The sequence below is a fragment of the Mirounga angustirostris genome, unplaced genomic scaffold (assembly GCF_029215605.1).
Source record: "Mirounga angustirostris isolate CCGP_5_RB_7025 unplaced genomic scaffold, mMirAng1.0.hap1 SCAF_16, whole genome shotgun sequence".
NCBI classification, from domain to species: Eukaryota; Metazoa; Chordata; class Mammalia; order Carnivora; family Phocidae; genus Mirounga; species Mirounga angustirostris.
In genome coordinates, this window is record NW_026991724.1 from 47674861 (window position 1) to 47685125 (window position 10265).

Consider the following 10265-nt stretch of genomic DNA (forward strand, 5'->3'; position numbering starts at 1 on the left):
TAGGCTCTCCCCATTCCCTTGTGCTTGGATGGAGGTCCAATGAAGAGCTAGGGTTCATATTCATTCTGAGGCCTCAATCAGCAGTTCGTTTGTCCTTGGGGTCAGGACTCTGCTGACTTTTACCCTCTTGGAATGTCCAACGATGGAGAGATCACCCAGCCCCTGCTCGTTTAGTCCCTGGAAGAAAAGCCAAGCTGCTGTAGCATCTGGCTTGGGCTTCCCTGAAGTCACCTCAGCCATGCCCTTGCCTCCTGGAGGAATTTCCCAAGAGATTAAGGAACTCGTTCAGCTACTGGCATTAAGTGTTTATCTTCAAGAGAAACTGTGCCGAAGTCCTTGGTATCAGAATGTCAACAGGGAGAGACTCCCACCCATGCCTCCACCTCCCACCCCCCAACTCCTCATACCTATTATGCCTGAGTGCAAGCCACTCCCTGACTCTGGTCTCAGGCTCTCCTTTGCAAAACAAAGGTGATGGGTAAGAGGGCCTCTAGTGAGGTTCCAAGGTTAAAATCCTACAGTTCTGAGAACCTAGAGTCCCCAGGCAGTTTAGCACGGGTCTTGGATTCGGACTGGAGCTCAAGCCTTCACGCCTGCCAGTTACTGGTTGGGTGCTCTTGGGAAAGTGACTGCACACTCCTGAGTATCCGTTTCATCTGTAAAATGGGCATTAAACATGTAATGGTTATTTATAACTAGGTCTGTGCTGGTGGTGCTTGGCCCAGCAACGTAGGGCCAAGCATCCATCAGCACACACAGGCCTGGACACTCTGGGTTGTAATAAATTAAGTGTGGCCAACTCCTTTATTAACCCAGGGCACAAGAGATCAGAGTGTAACAACAGAAAACACAGACTGCTCTTCAAGGTGGAGACCAGTCCTTAATCTGGAATACAAACACACGTGCAAGGATCCATGAAGATTTTCCACCAGATAAGAAGACACAGGGACAAGTGAAAGGAAATTAATGCCCAGATCCTCATCTTCCCAGTGGACAATTCCCTGGGAACTGTCTAAACAAATCTAAACATGATCTAAACAAATCTGCCTGAGAAAGCACCTGGTTATGTAGGACTTAGCCATTTCCTATTTTCGTCCTTCACCCACCTTCTTAAAATACAAACAAACAAACAGAACAAAACAAAACAAAAAACCTGACTTTCCTCCCATCCTCAATTCATACTCTTGGGGCAGAAAATCCCCGGTGACTGAAGAAAGAGATTTAGAACGCTGACACTGGTGTTGAGAAAGGGAGGAACTCTAATGACTGGATAATGAATCCTTGCGCAAGTCTTTGCTTTTCAGGTTTTTGCTTCCAACACTTTTCATTCAACAAAATTGGGGGAGGGCTGGACAAACTGTCAGCTGAGAAATCATTAAACTATGTTCTGGAGATAGATCAGAATTGATTTCTGGCATACAGCTTAAGAGTTAAAAGAATTAAGGGACACCACTATACTGATATGTGTTGGATTCCCATCTAATTTAATGGTGTGAACACATTTTCTCCATGCTTGCTTAAAAAGAGAGAGAAAGGGGACATACTCATTTTCCCCTGGGTATCTCCTATGTATACATAAGATATATGTGTTAATAAACTTCTGTTTATTTTTCTTCTGTTTAAGACAAAAAGAGAGAGAGAAAGGAATGAATTTTTTTTTTAAACAAAAACAAACATAAGAAAGAATACCAGACCAGGGGCGCCTGGGTGGCTCAGTTGGTTAAGTGACTGCCTTCGGCTCAGGTCATGATCCTGGAGTCCCGGGATCGAGTCCCACGTCGGGCTCCCTGCTCAGCAGGGAGTCTGCTTCTCCCTCTGACCCTCCTCCCTCTCATGCTCTCTGTCTCTCATTCTCTCTCTTGCAAATAAATAAAATCTAAAAAAAAAAAAAAAGAATACCAGACCAATCTTAAGACAAAAATTTTTGAAAAATAAACTAAGTAGACAAATACCTGATAAAATAATAATAACAAGGGGCGCCTGGGTGGTACAGTCGTTAAGCAGCCAACTCTTGGTTTCAGCTCAGGTCACGATCTCAGGGTCTTGCGATCAAGCCCCACATCGGCCTCCGCACTCAGTCCGGAGTCTGCTTAAGACTCTCGCTCCCTCTGCCCCTCCCCCCCATAAATAAATAAAATTTTAAATCATAATAATAATAGAACTTGCCAAAACTGACATAAGAAGAAAGAATAAACATGAATAGTCCTATAATGATTAAAGAAATTGAATCTATAATTAAACACTTTCCCCTCTAATGTCTCTGAGAGCCTCACTAGTCAACTTTACCGAACAGGTAAAGAGGAAATAATGCCAACCTTACACAAAGTCTTTCAGGGAATAGAAAAAGAGCAGCTTGGGGCCCCTGGGTGGCTCAGTCGGTTAAGCATCTGCCTTCGGCTCAGGTCATGATCTCTGGGTCCTGAGGTCAAGCCTCTGGTTGGCTCCCTGCTCAGCCAGGAGTCTGCTTCTCCCTCTCCCTTGCTCCTTCTCTCTCTCTCTTGCTCACTCTCTCTCTCTCTCTCAAACAAATAAAAATCTATATATATATATATATATATATATACATTTTAAAAAAAGAAATACAAGTTCAAAGAGAAAAAAGAACACAGAGAACTAAAGAAAAAATTGCTTGTCTTTTTGTAAATAGTTAATAGTAGATCTCAGTTCTCGAAGACTCCACTGGCTATATTTTTAAAAATGGCATACTTTTTATTTTTAAATGTCAATATTTACTATACACCAATGGTAACAATTTAAACTGATGGGAAAAAGTTTTCCATCTACTTGAAAGTGTGAAGATATAAAATTCTAAAAAGAATTTTTATGTACTACATAAGCAAAATAGTGAGACTACTGCTTTTCGGGTATCTGAAAAGGAACTCAGGCAAAATTGTGGCACCTAATTCAGGGATTCACAGAGCAAGATCCCCAAAGCTATGCTTTTGAACAGTAGTCAACTCTGGTTATAAAATTTACAGTATTGATAAAAACGTCCTCAAAAATAGTAAGGGAAGGTAGAAGCATCTCCAGGGATCTCCAAGGCTGGCACAAAGTCCTGAGAAATTTGAATGCAAAATAAATATTAGCCACACATTATTTTTGAAAAATATTACAAAATACAAATTCTGAAGGGGAGTCAGTTGAGAACCTGTGCTTCCTCTTGCTGGTGGTGGCAGGTGGCCTTCTCTCCCGGGCCCTCATCGTCAGTTCCTTGATCCCCCTTCCTCCTCTGACCCACCTCCAAAAGCTGGGATTCCTGGGGGCTAGAACCCACGGTCTCTCTCTCTCTCTCTCTCTCTCTCCTGGTGAGTCCAGCCATTCTGAGGCTTCGAATGCCACCTCTGTCCACTAAGTGTGGGGCATCCCGATGCAGGCAGTGAAAGAATTCACCTCAGGCAGAACAAAGGGGTTAGAAGTTATTGAATATACTGCAAGGGAGGAGCGGGTAGGACAGAAAAAGAGACTGTGCCACGTGGCAGTGGCGAGGGGCTATAGTTATAGGGCCGAATGGAGGAGTATGGGAACGTATGGAATTTTCCCTTTTTCTGGTAATCTTAGGAACTGTGCCTGGTTTTAAGTAGCCCATTGGTCGGTTAGGGCCTATGGCTTAATGAGCTTGTTGGCATTAGCTCAGTAGTCACTGTGTGGGCCCTTTTGCCTTGCTAAAATTTCCATTGCTCAAGCCTGTTGCCTAAAAGCAGCCTCTTCACTAAGGACCCCCAAACCTATGCCTGCTGCCCAGATCTGGTATCATCTGGCCCCTGCCTGTTCCCTTCCCACTCCAGCCACAAAGGCCTTGTTGGGCCTCCAGGCTACCGCTCAGGTCTCAGGACAGGCTGTTTCCCCACCTAGAATGTTCACTCCCTCTTTCCGCCCAAGCCCTGCCCTCCCCGGAGGTGAAAAACCAACTGCCCTGCCTGCTCCCCAACACACTGTGCTGGAATCATCAATCACAACCCCGAGTTCCTCTAATCCCCTGCACCACCCTCTGAACCTCCCAACAGGCTGTTCCCTCTGCAGGGAACACTCTTGCCCATGATCTTCCTCTACTCATTCTTTGGATTCACATATGCCCTAATTTTGGGAAGCCCTCCCTGACGCCACCCTCTGCCCAGGCTAGCAGGCACTTACTCTGGGTTCCCACAGTCCCCTGTGCTCCCCAATCCAGTCCTGATCACACTGGGCAGTAAATGGTGACTGAACTGTCCTCCCACTGAGCTCCATGACGGCAGGGCTGCCTCTGTCCCCACTGTGACCCCAGCATCACCCAGCCAGGCCTGGACACAGAGCTGGCTGGCATCCACTCTGGATGTAACGAACTGAGGCCTGGGGTCTCCAGGGCCTCCAGCATCTGGCACGGGCAGAGGGGCCTTCTGCATCCTCACCTTCTCATTGCCTCCACTTATTCTGGAAGCTAGAGCAAGTTGAAATAAAACAGGGGATTACATGCAGATGGAATTTACTACAGATTTGGAGACACGGGTGCACATAGGGGAATGTGACTTCCCCAAAGTAACACCAGGAGCCAGTAACCCCATGACCCTGGGCCCCACCTTTTGTCAGCTCTCCAAGGGTGGGTCTCACTTTGTGGGAAGATAGAAAGCAATGGAACCAGGCCAGGCTGGTTCTTGCAGGTGAACTAAGAACATCAGTGACTTTAGGAACTCCTCACAACTGGGGTAGGAACAAGGAGCGAGGAGCTGAAGGGATAAAGGGACTTCGTGGGGCGTTTGGGTGGCTCAGTCAGTTAAGCGTCTGCCTTCAGCTCAGGTCACGATCCCAGGGTCCTGGGATCAAGCCCCGCATGGGGGGGGGGGGGGAGTCCCTGCTCAGCGGGGAGTCTGCCTCTCCTTCTCCATCTGCCCCTCCCCCAGCTTATGCTCTGTCTCGCAAAAATAAATAAATAAAATCTTTTAAAAAAGGAGGGGCCTTCTTTTTCTGTAGTCTTGGAAATTTTTATGAGCCCATAATCCTCTACTACGTGTATAATTGACTATGTACGAAAAATTATAGGAGATAAAGGCACTGCGTTTGGGCTGGCCGTCCTGCGGTTTGGGCACCACGCCCGGCTCATAGCAAACACCCAGAGCAAGATAGCAGCAAAGTGTGGCACCCTGCTGGCTGTCTGCCAGGGTTAGTCATTAACCAGGTGATGCCCTTCAGCTTCTGAGGGAGGCACTAATATACCGTTCCCATCCTACTGAGAACTAGAACGAGGGAGGTCAAGTCGCCCGCCCAAGGTCATAGAGCTCAAGGCCAGCGCGGGATTCGAACCCACGTAGCTCCTGGCCACACAGGGCAAGTGAATAGGAAGACAGGGAGAGGTCAGTTCCTCTCGGGTTCTCCTCACCCCCCTCGCCTCCAACCCAAAGCAGTAACCTGTGGGGCAGAGGGCGCCCCCTGGTGGAGCGGCGGAGGGAGGACGCGAGCAGATGGGGGTGCAGCCGTTTGGGGTCCCACCAGGATATGGAAAGGGTGGGCGTCAGAGCGGGGCTCACTCATTCATTTCTTCATCACCACGCAGAGCGACCGGTCTGTACCGTGCAGACTGGGAGTAGGGATGGAGCGAAACAGTCCTCTCAAACCCAGAGAGGGGACAGGGAAGGAAGGGCAGGAGTGGAGAAACAACCCAGAACAGCAGGTGCTTAAGAGCTGTGTGACCTGGAGCAGGTAATAGAACTTTCTTCTGCCCCCATTTCCTCGTCTGAGGTGGGGAATATTTTAGCACCTCCCTCAAAGCAGTAATGTGAGGTTAACAGGATTCGTGCCTTTTGTTGGAGGCGCTCAAAGGGGATTCCTTAACCCAGCCAGGGGTTGGGAGGAGTGAGGGGTCAGGACTTTAAAGGCTGCCCAGTCCCTCCTCTCACGGGCTTACCAAAAAGTTGTGTGTTGTGTGCAGGATTCGGTGCAGACTAGCACCATTATGACATTTGATCGGTACTACATCCTTGGGAGGTAGGTGCAGTTAGGAGCGCATTTACCAGTGGGGAAAACCGAGAGGTTTAACTTGGCTGAAACCACACAGAGATATGGCAGCCGCAGGGCAGAGCTGCATTCAGCTGACTCCTGGTCCCAGAAGTTCCCTCCAAAACTCCCTGTCCTCCTCCCACACCGCACCACCTCCCCGAACATTTCCTGTTCCTTTTGTTGTTGTTGTTGTTGTTGTTGAGTAAGCTCTATTTGGGGCTTGAACTCAGGACCAGATCAAAAGTCCTATACTCTACCGACTGAGCCAGGAATGCAAAACCTCTAAGCCACTCCCTTGCTGCCCTGGCTCCAGCCAATCAGTTCTTAAGACACTGCCCTCCACCAACCGGCTGAGCCACATATTTTTTCCTACCCCAAGACACTTCTTGCCCTATGAGAATTCCAAAGCCAGCTGCTGAAACTGGGACATTTTCATCTCACTTAATGTGTCTTCCCGGTCAGGTGCCCCGGCAGGCAGGGCGCTCAGGGGTGAGGAAGATGCCCTGTTCCCACCCTTGTCCAGCTCTGGGCTTGGGGGTACATCCAGTGTCAGGCACGTGATCACAGACGTGCAGTTTTAAGGCCCCCAGCTTCAAGTGGAGAGTGGAAAGAGAAGAAGGAAGGAGAGCCTGGGGAGCCTGGAGCTCTGGTAGGGGACTGGGGTGGACTGGAGAGGGGAGGACAGGAGGAGGTGGAGTGAGATCAAACGCTGTAGGCTTAAGGAACCAGACCCCCATGACTGGACATTAGAAATGAGGAAGTTATCAGGGTGCCTGGCTGGCTCAGTTGGTAGAGCATGTGACTCTGGATCTCGAGGTTGTGAGTTCGAGTCCCACATTGGGTGTAGAGATTACTTAAAAAAATAAATAAGATGAAATGAGGAACTTCTCAACTAAGTGACAGATGCAGTGTTGTCTGTAAGAGGGAAAACTGAAATACCCCGGAAATTAATCCAAGGGGGAAATGGATGGAGACTCTGCAACAAAGCCATTCCCTGAAATACCTCCCAGGAGTTAAAACAAATGAACCAGAGCCGCATGTATGGGTATGAACAAATCTCAAAAAGTGAAGAAGAAAGGCCAGTTGTTTTTTTTTTTTAAGATTTTTACTTATTTATTTGAGAGAGAGACTGAGAGAGAGAGAGCATGAGAGGGGGGAGGGTCGGGAGGGTCAGAGGGAGAAGCAGACTCCCTGCTGAGCAGGGAGCCCGATGCGGGACTCGATCCCGGGACTCCAGGATCATGACCTGAGCCGAAGGCAGTCGCTTAACCAACTGAGCCACCCAGGCGCCCGAAAGGCCAGTTTTTAAACCTGCAAAGGAATGCTTTCCCAAATGTGGTATGTGGATGCACAGATATGTAGTAAAAGATAAAAACTAAAAAGGTATCTCAGGCATAGAGATATTATTAACTATAAGAGAGCGGTGCCCTGGGGGAGGGAGGGAGGGAGGGAGGAATATGACATCTGGCAGGGGGTACAAGAGACCCCACCTCACTTGGGATTATTTTATTTCTCTAAATAAATAAATGGTTAAAATGTCAGGATATAATAAAAGTGCATGTGCACACATGGCTTAGCATTGTTGCATTCAGCTGACAATTCCTCTAAACCTGTCCTGTCTCTGTGTTTGAAATAATTTTTTTATTTTTATTTTTATTTATTTATTTATTTATTTATTTATTTATTTATTTATTTATTTAGATTTTATTTATTTACCTGACAGAGAGAGATAAAGCTAGAGAAGGAACATAAGCACGGGGAGTGGGAGAGGGAGAAGCAGGCTTCCCGCAGAGCAGGGAGCCCGATGCGGGGCTCGATCCCAGGACCCTGGGATCATGACCTGAGCCTAAGGCAGACGCTTAACGACTGAGCCACCCAGGCACCCCTGAAATAATTTTTTTATTTTTAAAAAGATCTCATTTATTCCTTTGTCAGGGGGAGAGAGAGAGAGAGAGCACAAGCAGGGGGAGTGGCAGGCAGAGGGAGATGCCTCAGCAGGGAGCCCGATGTGGGGCTCGATCCCAGGACCCTGGGATCATGACCTGAGCCAAAGGCAGATGCTTAACTGACTGAGCCACCCAGGTGTCCCTTGAAATAGTTATCTTTAAAACAGAAGAAAGGGCTGGCGGGTATGGAACCCACTGATAAATGGATACAGACAAGGAGAAGAGGGAGCAAGGATAATCACGAAGACCTGCAATTTTATTTTGCTCATCTTTTGGCTGCCTTCCTGATGCGAATTTGTGGGAGCAGTGCCTTACTTTTTTTTACCATCAACACCATCCCATCTCCCCCGCACCCCTCCTGCTCCCCACAGGTTATGGCACGTAGAAGGTATGCAAAAACAGTGGGTGGGCTGCTGTGGAGGAGGAATGGGATCTAGGGAGGGGGTGAGGGGACAGCAGTAGAAGAGTTGTGAAAAAGAAAACCACAAGGGGGCACCTGGCTGGCTCGGTTGGTAGAGCATGTGACTCTTGATCTCTGGAGTCCTGAGTTCAAGCTCCATGTTGGGCAGAGAACTTACTTAAAAAACAAACAAAACAAACAAACCAAAAAACAAAAAACCACACACACAAAGGCTCCAAGTGGTGTCATTTTAAGATTTTATTTATTTATTCATAAGAGACAGAGAGAGAGAGAGGCAGGCTCCCCGCTGAGCAGAGAGCCCAATGCGGTACTCGATCCCGGGACTCCAGGATCATGACCTGAGCCGAAGGCAGACGCTTAACCATCTGAGCCACCCAGGCGCCCTCCAAGTGGTGTCATTTAGACTAAGTTCCTAAACCAGGGCTTGATACTTAATCTAACTGCAGTTTCAACCTCCCCCAAAAATGTAGACTTACCCTGTCAGTCAGGAATTTTTCAATGAGCGCCACGAGTTGGCCACTTGGACCCTCTCCAGTCCCCAAAGAAAGATGAGGTAATCTGCACGGTAAGACCCTTGCTTTTCCCAAACAATGTAACGATGCTAATAACTTTCTTGCCCCACCTCCTGTAAAAACCTTCCATTTTGTACATTTCCTTGGAGTGCCCCTTTATTTGCTAGATGGGATGCTGCCAGATTGATGAATCATTTAATAAGGCCAATTAGAGCTTTAAAATTCACTCAGCTGAATTTCTGTTCCTTAACAGATTAACGAATATTGCTGCTTTGCTTCCTGTGACTGTCCATTCCCTGATGTTACTCACAGCCAAGGATGCTCTTAGAATCTAGGGAAGCATGAGGGCAGGGGTGCCAGGAAGAAAGCAAGACTCATCTTTAACTTCTCCTTTTGCCCAGTTCTCGGTGCTGGGTGGGGCAGCTTTGAGGGAGGGAAGGGCTGTGAGGAGAGAAAGTCGGGGGGAAGGCACATGGGCCAAACACCAGGCAGGTCATGGCTTATCCCCACACAAGTTCTAGAACCATAAGGCTTGGAGGATCCCAAGCAAAATAAACACACACACACACACACACCCAGCAATTTCCAGAACCCACCCACCACTCAGCCTGCTGGATCCCTGGGGATGGCGGCCTGTAGAGTGATCTAAGAAAATACATGGTAGGAGCTAAATTTAAAGAGGGTCATGCTTCAGCCTCACCCAGCCCAGATCAGAGGGTGTCTGATGAGAAGTAGCTGGTAGGGGAGAGGGGTCAGTTGTCGGCCGCCCAGGGTAAAGAGAGACCAGGATCCACCAGAGATGATTCTGTTACTGTGAAATCTATATTGGGAACCAGACTTCTTTGGTCTTTAGACTCGAGAATTTGGAGACCTTGATTGCTCTTTACACAAATTTGAGAGACTAACAAATTGTATTCATTCATTTAACAAAATATTTATTGGACATCTACTGTGTGCCAGACACTGGGAATATATCTGTGAACCAGACAGAAGTCCCTGCCCTTCCTGGAGAGAACATTCTGGTAGGGGAAGGCAGAATAAAAATGCAAATGCATATATAACATGCTTTCAGGTAGTGATAGAGGCTATGAAGAAAATTTTTACATGTTTAACAAACACATTGAAAGCTTCCTATATGCCAGGCACCATGGTAAGTGCTTTAAAAACTTGTTTAATATTTATTAAATGCCTTATTTAATGAATTAAAGCAGGGTCTGGGATTGGGAGAGAGAGCTAATTCCGTTTGTGTGGTCTGGGAAAGTGTCTTCTAGAGGGAACTGGCCTTGAGCTGGGAACAGAAAATGAGCCAACCTCAATCTCCAGGCCAAACATTTCAGGCCGAGAGCTAGTGCAAAGGCCCTGAGGCTGGCTTTGGTGTTCAAGAAACTGAAAGAAGGCCAGTGTGAGTGGAGTTTCATG

General features: G+C 47.6%; 1 non-coding gene across 1 annotated transcript; it reads left to right on the forward strand.

Moving 5' to 3' along the window:
- Positions 1 to 6738: 6738 nt before the first annotated feature.
- Positions 6739 to 6811, forward strand: TRNAQ-CUG (transfer RNA glutamine (anticodon CUG)). Its single transcript has one exon. It is a non-coding gene; the product is annotated as a tRNA-Gln (tRNA).
- The last annotated feature ends 3454 nt before the right edge of the window (positions 6812 to 10265 follow it).